Source organism: Pholcus phalangioides, unplaced genomic scaffold (assembly GCF_987345545.1).
Source record: "Pholcus phalangioides strain wild (caught in Gottingen) unplaced genomic scaffold, Ppha-v1.0 ptg000001l_1, whole genome shotgun sequence".
In the NCBI taxonomy this organism is placed as follows: Eukaryota; Metazoa; Arthropoda; class Arachnida; order Araneae; family Pholcidae; genus Pholcus; species Pholcus phalangioides.
Genome location: NW_028301594.1, coordinates 18,437,788 through 18,447,909, shown reverse-complemented (window position 1 = coordinate 18,447,909; position 10,122 = coordinate 18,437,788).

The following is a 10,122-nucleotide window of genomic DNA, read 5'->3' as shown; positions in this document are numbered from 1 at the left end:
GAGAACATTAATTAATAACGTTAGAATTTAGCCCCCTGGGCTAGAGTTCTGTGAGATTCCCTCTTCTGTTTCTATGCTGGGTTGACGAAACATCATGGGCCCCCGAAGTAAAGCGATGTTCTGGAGCCCCATACTTACCTGGAAGTAGGATTAGATATTTACATCCTTCCTTAAACTCGAAAATGGCTCCGTCTTATTATGTTGAGATTAGATATCATTAGGTCTTCCCTAAGTCATGCCTGGATGAGCCATTGCGTTAGGATGGCCCTAACTCTACTGGCAGCTTAGCTGAATTTTGTTATAAGTATAGTTACACTTTTCCCAATAATTCTCACTTAAGACTTTTATTTTTTAACATCACATCTCGGTTTTTTTCACATCCTCTGTGCCCTAGAATATTCCAGGACCACAAAGGGCACATGTGGCTCCCAGGTTAAAAACATCTGCCCAATATACATGCATAAAGACACGCCAGGGTATACACAACACCTATATTCCGGGTTGGAGTGGGGAGGGGACATCGTATGGAATCTCCTCCAGAGAAATTTTGAGCTTATAACCTTTAAAAAACATTTTCAGGTCCACAAGTCCCCTATGCATACGGGCCCCTTCCCCTCAGTGTACGCTTCTGATGTGAACAGGGTGTCTGTAGTAGAATAATTAGACTCCCACATTCTGGTGCCGGATCGCCAGAGCAAGTTTTTTCAAGGGTTCTGCTTTTTTTAAATCTGCAGTATAAATGAAATTAATATAGAGAGGGGAATATTTAGGGCTTTTCGGGCCGAGTTTTAGCAGTACCTTATGAGAGTTAAAGGAGGGGCTGTGTGTGTGTGTGTGTGTGTGACACATGCTATATTTTTTTTGAAATTATAATGATCTTTTCAATTTGGAATGTACCGCTTTGAAATAAAATTTGATGGTTAGCTCTCTCTCTCTCTGTGTTTCTACCCATATTAAAAAAGTGAGAGGTGAAATTTTTCAAGAGGAATTCACGGTATGCAAATATTGGAAGGCGTTGACGACATATACAAGAAATTGGTATAACGGGATTTTTTCGACTACATATATTCAAATATACGCCGGACCATAGAAGGTTAATATTATTTGAATTCTCTCATTTTATTCGAAGATTGCATTCAATCGGATACATTCAACATTCATAAAGTCCATGTGAATGCCATATCCATCGACGAACCAACAATTTTCTCACGAATCGCTAAAGGGGTACACACATACAGGGACCTCACATAAAACTAACGACTGTTCACGCGGAAGCAATGAGAACTACTCCCAGCAAATGATGATACTATAGAAAATGGATGTAAATATACTTATGAGGTTGAATGAATAAATAAAAAGGATTTGTGTGTGTGTGTGTGTGTTTGTACGACACTGAAAGAGGGTTATAGAGATGTACACTCAAATATATCATCAACCACACGATCTTGAAGAAAACCAATTTCTTGGAAATATATATATATACACGTGTATTTTTTCCTTCTCTCTCCAACTTGGATCACTCTTATGGCCCAGACAAAACTGTCATCGGAGTTATTACTCCACTGACGTGAGGATACAGAGATATATAAAGCCTGGATACTTTTCCTATTTTTTGAGGGACTTGGATCCATCGGATCCAAATAACATCTCATCTGAAATAAAAAAAAAAGGCTAGAAAATATTGTCTTTTTTTTTCTCCCAGAATGTCTTTCTCGTGCTTTATTTTTATGGCTTTAAGGGAAGGGGACGGATGGACCTTTATGGTAGAGAGAAACGGGGGTGCTCTCTCTCTCTATAAATGTCCTATCTAGAAGATAGGATAGGGTGCACGAAAATGAGATTGAGCTCTACAACAGAAATGTATGAGTCCGATTTGAAATAAATCCGAGGCTAGTGGGACACGATGGGAAACGGGCTAAGAATCTGATTCTATGGGGAGACGGGGTAAGAAGGGAGATTTTCTTTCTTGGTGGAATAAGAATCATTGCTTTGAGAATTTATTTCTCTCAGTAATCTTGTTGAGGCTGTATTTATATTAAGAGGTATATTAATGGGAATTGTGGGAGCTCTCGATGATATTTATGCATATCCATACGCAATTTTAAGCTTGTCTTCGAAATTCAGTGGATTTTATTATCCGTAAAATAATTCAAAAGATTTCGGTTGCTAAGTTTCCCCATTGAACTTTACGGCTGGCACTGAAAATTGGTCAATGCTTTATCCTTAGTGGTGAAATCGTTATTGTCATAGATTGCCATTGTGCAGCGTTTCTCACCCGCAGAGGGCATGAAGACCTTCAACATGATACTTACATAACATGAAAATTCACAAGCATTTACCATCTTCACTTAAAAATATGGAAGATTCGCAGCACGAAATAAGCATAACTCTCACCACGTAAATACGTTAGGGCCCACCCACATACACATACATGTTATTGCTGTACTGATTCGTTTGAAATTCCACAGAGAAATGTGTACGAGGTGCATGTACGGTTAATTAAAAAAGGTTTCTCAATATTTCTGAACTCAGGGAACACTAAAATTTCTGATACAATTGGATGGACCACTAATTTACAGGTTGTGCGCTTAGAATTCGAACCTGAATGTAATTGATATTATTTATGTATGATGGTGCAATTTTCGTTAAATCAGAATAATGTCTTCAAGTCTGCCTGCCGACCACCTTCATCCTTACGGACCTCCTCTGGTCCAGACCATGGGTTGAGAAACGTTGCTGTAATACAGTAGTTTTTAATCTTTGGAAAACCATGGCCCGGTTAATTTTCCATTCATTAGTTTAATGCTCTACCTGTCCCCCTGAACTGCCTCCAGCTCAGGATTTATGCCAGTATATTGATATTTAATATAATACATTTATTTAAATTTATAGCGTAATAATATTTTTTAGTTGATCTTGGAGTCCTCAGGATAGCCTATTTTTCGCCAGGCTGTTTTAAAGGGGGATCAACCCCCATAGGCTTACATATTTTCACACAAATTAGTCACTTCTGCAAACTTTTTCCAACACCTGATCCAGTTTTGAGACATAGATCGGCAAAAAATTATAATTCTGGTATGGTTTGGTTTATACACTTTGGTTTAAACATCACTAGCGTCAATATTGAATACCACTAAAACGATTTCAATAATATTAAATATAAAAGTGGGAAATACAAATGCTAAAAATAAACAGCCAATTCCAAGTGATCGCCGTGTCACATGATGACAGGGGTCGGCTGTTGAGGGAAAACCGCTATACTGACACATCTATTATAACAGCGTTTCTCAAACTTTCTGAATCCAAGGACCAGTGAAATGTCTGAAACAATTCGACGGACAACAAACTTACAGCACGATGGTGTTCCTTATTTTACGGGACAGTTGGAATGGGGAGAATTCTCTACAGTTGTCCCGTTTTTTTTTCAACGCAGCTTAGTTGAATTTGTAATGCTATCGAAACTCGTGAATTGAAAATAATTTTCATAGGTTATAAATCATATTTTAATAATAATGAATGTAGAACTACATTTCAGATTTCAGAGAGAGTTCGCAGTGATTTTTACAATCCTTAATTTCCTAATCATTTGCAATTTTTTGGTAATTTTAGCAGTTGTTGATTTTGCCGAATTATGGCAACGTTTTTAAGTGAAAATTGATGTCCCGTATTTTCCTTGATGAAATACGGTGACCAAATGAAAACGAATTTTTTAACTGCGATTTGCAACAGCCTTTTATTTAAGCAATTTTTGCAATAAGTAGCAAATTTGTCGAAATTTGCTTTTTTTGGCTACAGTTAGTGATATCGTGTACTTGGGACTCGATTTCCTGTCTTTTCCTCGATGAGATATTATGGTGGCACTAAGTATGAAGCTGTAATTTTTATTTGAACCCATAAGGACTTACTAGTATTAATTAAAACAATTGGAAAATTTTACGATTGATATTTGGAAGTAAATTATCAAATCCGCCTGCGGGGCCACCTCCGTCATCGACGGGGACCACATCTGGTCCGCGGACCATAGGTTGAGAACCGCTTCATTATGAAAATCGACAAAGATATTGTTCTTAAATAGGCTGACAATACTGTAGTTCTATTCAGGGCTGACATCAAGGCTTACTTACGTACGAAAAAAAGAAAAAAAGACTCATTTCTATGGTTCAACATTCTTATGAATGAACTTGTAAAGGAATAAACAAGAGGGTCGACCCAACGTTACGCATTTTAGACAATAGACTTTATCTTTCATTGTCTCGTAAACGCTCCAGATGGTTATAATTATGTTTTTTTTTCCTATCCAAGGCTGTTGGGTATGTGATCACTCAAGATGTTTCAGAACGCCCTCGTAGAAAGGGACAAGCCTCATTATTTCAATTGCAAATGTCGCTGTTTATATCATTAAGGTTCTCTCTTGGACAAAAGATTTCAACCAGGCGCGGTGCTTTCGGTGGAGGACTACTACTACTACCTATGTGATGCCTACTAATAATAAATTCCTATACCCTTGCTTTTCCCTCCTAAACCGACGCGCTGCCCGAAAATTAAAGGGGCGTCAAATGTCGGCTCCTTTTATGGATGAGAAAAATATAGTGAAAAAAAAAACCCCGCTCAATACGTTTTTTTGGTGTATTTTTTTTTTTTAGTCTTTTCGCCTCCTTGAAAATTAATTGGATGTAATAATAGATATTATGACGCTAGTTACGTCACATGTTATCAGATATAGCGCCTCTCTAACAACTAACTACATATATTGTATCGCCCAGATGAAGGAAGCGATTACGTGAAAAAAAAGTCTTATTCTGCAGCTTGTCAGGACAAACCATTTAAAGAGCGGAACTTTCTCTTTTTTTGTGTATATTTTATTGTGATTGAGACTATTACATACAAAATTATCATATGAAAAGCTTCTCAATTACATGATCCATGGACGGAATCTAAGCTCACTGAAAAACAGATTTCGTAATATCTGGGCCAGTGGTTCTCAACCTAGGGTCATATTCCCCTATGCTGTCCTGGGATATTCAAAGAGGTGGTGGTTACGACAAGTGGTGAAAGGGGTCGTAGAGAGATGCAAAGAAGTCAAGCTTTCAAGTGAAATATGTTGGGACAAAATGTGACTCTTTCCAGAGTCCAGAAGACTTGCTTATGGTATCAGGGCCATTTTAACCCATGTTTCCATGTGAACTAGACTTGGGCGTCCTCGTGTACATAGGGAGCCTACGTGATGAGATCTGGTGCTATGATTTTCGAGTGAAAATATCTTGCGGTTACTTCCAGCTAAATATAGAACCCCAGAACCTCAGTTTGCGCGAGGACCCCATGATGGAGAGTCGGCTATGCATAAAACCCCACAAGAAGGAAGCGCACTGAACTCTAGTTCCAGGTTAGGCGCCAATCCAGGATAATGTGTAGGGAAGGCCAATCGGGGGAGGCGCAAGACGTGGGGAGGGCTACGAGAAGAAAATGTGGTCCAAGGGGGTTCATGAGCCAGAAGCGGATACAGGGCGATGGTTCCGGGTGACTCATTGTGCAGAATCATCTTGTATGTTACGGGACAGACAAGTTTTCTCCTACTTTATTCCACTCTTGTATCAGCACCAAAGACAGTCACCTTCAGATGCTAATAGAACGTAGCTAGGTATCTTCAGATGCTAATGGAGCCGAGCCAGGCATCTTCAACTGTGAATGGAGCGGAGACAGGCATCTTCAGCTGTGAATGTGAATTCATCGAAGTCAGTCATCTGCACATATGAATATAGTGAAGGCAAGCATTCTTCAACTTGAATGAAGCAGAGGCAGTCATCTATAGATGCTAAGGGATTGGCACCAGGCATCTTCGGCTATGATTGGAAAGTAAAGACATGCATCTTTAACTGCTAATGAAGCCGAGGGAAATAGTTTCAGCTGCGAATGGAGCAGAGTGAGATATTTTCAGCTGCAAAAATTGCAAAGGAAGGCACGGATCCAGGCTGACATGTCGAGAAAGGCGACTCATTGAGTAGATTCGTTGTATCGTCCAGTATTTTACGAGACAGACACATTTCCCATTATTACTAAGCTTTTGGGAGGGGGCGATGGGGGTGTTCGCTCCCCTTTCTCGATTCGCGCCTGCCATAAACTAAAAAAGGTCGAGAACCACTGATCTAGGCCGTAGATAAATTTCCCATAGAAAGAAACAAACGAAAACCTTAATAAATATCAACTGTTTCAGTAAATTGGAACAAATCCAAGTGCTTCTCGTGAAATATTCGATGGCACCCTCGAAACATCAGCGCCCATTTCATCGCTTACGAAGCTGTTATGCACTCCGTCCCTCCTAAGAAAATAAAAATAAAGACAACACCACCTCTCAAGTCTAAAAAAATAAAAAAAATAGTAATCTCGAACTAACGCCAAGGTGTGTAACTAATGGTGTTAATCAGTGGCGTAGCAGGATTTGCCACTTAGAGCATTGGGATAAGAGCAAAAAGCAACTCATCTCTCCACGAGTATGATCCTTTCCCCCACTCTTGCTGAGGATAAGCGAAAGAAAGAGGGAGTCAGAGGTATATAATAGTTGGTTTATCAGTTCCAGAGCAAATCCATCCATAATTAATTCTTGATACGATCCCGTAGAGTTAAGAGCTGTTCTTACCCCTTTCTCGGAGATTACCCTTCGTCCAGGAGAGGTCCCGGGAAAACAAGGTAAATTAAGACATGCTCTCTCGGAAGCGATACGCCAAATAAAATTAGGACATGGCCAGTAAATTTACTGGATTCGTCCAAGGGCACGTCCTAAAAATAAATTTCAGGATATTTAGAGTAGGAATTTATTTAATTTTGTAGATTTTTGCGATTATGTCCTGTTATACCGACATAACGGTTGGATATGCACACAGCGCCAAGCATGGCTATATTTTTGCGGCCTGGTGCGAAAAATATTTCCCGACCATTCACGATGTCCGTAGCCATAACCTCACAGGGCTCTAGCCATGAGACACAGGGCTCTAGCCTAAAGGCTCAGAGCTCAATTTTCTTTTTTGTAATTTTATGTTAAAATTGGTAGAACGCAGGTGTCGGAGAAATATCGAAGTATTCAAAATTTTCAACGGGACGGATGGGATGGACCACGAATTATTGATAAGCAGTCAATCGACTGCTTTGACAAGGGGACATCAGTATCGATTGGTAAGGGAAAATTCTAGGCTGTGGTGTCACAGGGAATTCTTCTGTGATAGGGTTGTTAATAAATGGAATAGTTTAACCCCGGGATAGTAAATTCTAACACAATCGACACGTTTAAAAAGAAATACGATAAACATGTTGGGGTAAATCGAGAAGCTATCCATACTTAGAGTAAGGCAACCATAAGTATTCTTATGGGTATTGTGTAATATTTTATCATGTATATATATATTGTTTGCAATTGCATTTTTAATTTTGTTGCTGTACTTTTGAAATATATGACATCCATATTTATTATGGGTTTTTTTTTCTCAGCTGCCTCATTGAGCATTTTGCCTTTTGGGGCTTTGTATTTGTAGCCGATACGCTTATTGGTTGCATTTTATGAAACAATTTTTATGAAACTTTTGTAGTGTAATCCCGGCCTAAGAATAAAAGTCGAGAAATGATGATACTTACGATCAAGTTAATGATTTTTCTTTCTTGCTGCTACTTGTTTATATGCGAGTAGCTATGCCTGCCATCTTTGAAATAAAATACTCCTCAATAGGAGTGTCAATGACGTAGAGGTTTAGGGCATAGTGTGCTCGATACTTCGGAAAACGACATATTTTATAGCTTGGTTGAGCAGTTTGGGTAAAAATTAAAGCATGGATTAGTACTGTTGTTGTATGATTCTAATATTTTACCTCTGAGTGGCAGCACCCTTTGCACTAGCTCAAATCCGGCCCTGAATATATATTAAGATTTCCAGAAAATTTTTGTCTTGTACTGTATTAAGACAAAAAAGATTATCCAAAAGCTGCCATACTATCTTGACATTATAGCATAGTCATTCTAATAGTTTATTATTAGAGTTATGAGTTCACTCCAAATCTTTCTCAACAGCATCATTTACCCCATGGTAAAGTGATCCACTGGGGTTCTCATACTAGGCTAGAAATAACCAGCCTAGCAATTTGTGTGTAAATAATGTATCCCTTGCTCCCAGAAAACCCAGGGCCATGCCCGAGCGAGCCTATGCATTAAGATGACCATGGTTCATAATAGGTATAATATATATGTGTTAATAGAAGCTGTATTATGAAAAAAATGTGCGTTAATATTTGTAATAATATGTAAAAAATGACAAAAATTATAAATAAATAAATAAATATATATATATATATTTATGTAGCACATAAATAATTTTTATGTGAATGATATTTAGTTCGTTGGGCAATTTGCCTATTGTGGCCTTTGTATTTGCACATGTGTGCGGAATTTACTCGTGCTAATTACGAAATTTTGTAAATTGATAGAATTATAACTAGATCTTCCCAAAGCGGTTGAAGATAACACAGGTAGGTAGTCAATTAATTTTATTTCAATTTTACATCTAACATTTTCGGCCTAGTATTGTTCGCACGTCCTTAAATCTGGCCCGATATAGAATAGACAGGGTGCATAGAAAAGTATCTTCATCGTAGAATAACTCACGAACCGTTTATCTTAGAGGCATACTTCCAATTCGAAAAAGTATCAAAATAATGTGTAGACTTCAGATACATCATTCATATTGCCAGGGTTGTACAAATATTAAAATGAAAAAAGAAAGTTTAATTTGGTCACCCTGTTTCAAAACCCAATAAAAAAGTTGTATGAACCCCTGAACCCCTCCCTCCTGAATCTCCCCCCCCCCACCAAAAAATCATGTTTTTAAGGTCAATATTCGCTTGGATATTTGAATTCAAAAATTGCTGAAAATGAAGGAAATTATATCATGAATCAGCCTTTCTCAACCTTTCTACTGAACGCAAGGACCAGTAAAATGTATAAAACAATTCGACGGACCACTTGTGTCCCGTATTATGGGGCATCCATGTATTTTCATTTGTTCCGAATTTTTTTTATACATTCGTATATATACATAAAAACAAGCCTACGGGGCTCCGCCATAGAAATTTAAACTAAAAAGAGCTCCCTAAGTCAAGAAACGTTGTGAACCGCTGTATAATAATTTGACAAATTCAGAGCTCGCTCACTCTGAGAGTTTGTACAATAATACCCAGGACCAGTGCCGTAGCTAGGCAGGTGCAAACAGGTGCACCGGCGCTAGAATAGCCTATTTAGGTCCATTCTGAGCTCAAGAATGGTCCAGAATGGGCCTAAATGAAAATTATTGCACAGGGCACAGGAATGGCTAGTTACGGCACCGCCCAGGACTATCAGTCTGATGTTTAAAAAAAACCTTTCATTTCGAAATAGCAAATTTCTCAACAAATTTACTTCAAGGTTTTACCCCCCCTCTACCACTATCGATAAAAAAATTTCTGATGAAATTCAGAAATTTTTAATATATTTTCTGAATTTATTACTCTTATTTAAAGTAGAAACTAGTCAGTAGAAGTAATGGTCGAGATTTGGTTTTTCTGTAGACATAGATATATAGACACGACTTCGCACGACTAGAAAGAATGTCCAAAATGAAGGAGAATTACGATTATGGTTTCATATAGTGGAATGCTGATTTAATTCTTCACTAAGCATTGTCTTAGCGGGCCACGTGTTGAAGGCACCTATTGCAGAGGAATTTACCGTTACATCGAGTATCGTAGTAGGGAGATTCCAGTGTATTTCAGGCCGGATACTTGAACATTACTCAGTTAAATGCTTGCTTATCATATCTAGCTAAAATTTCCGCTCAAACTTAACATCTCGTCAAGCAACACTGATATTTCATAGATGTGTGAAAAAGTCGACCCCTCCGGCGAGGGGTAAAAATGTGGGAAAAGTGGCTCTTCCTCTTTTTAACAAGGGGGGCATTGCTACCGCAATGAGACTTGTCAAATGATCTGATCTTCCCTCCTGATATGTTCTGAGAGGAGGAAGGTAACCACCCTAGTCGTTTAGAAAGGTGAGATCTGACACTGATAAGGATGCCGAGATGGAGGGATAGTTTCGGGAGGAGAGCTAATT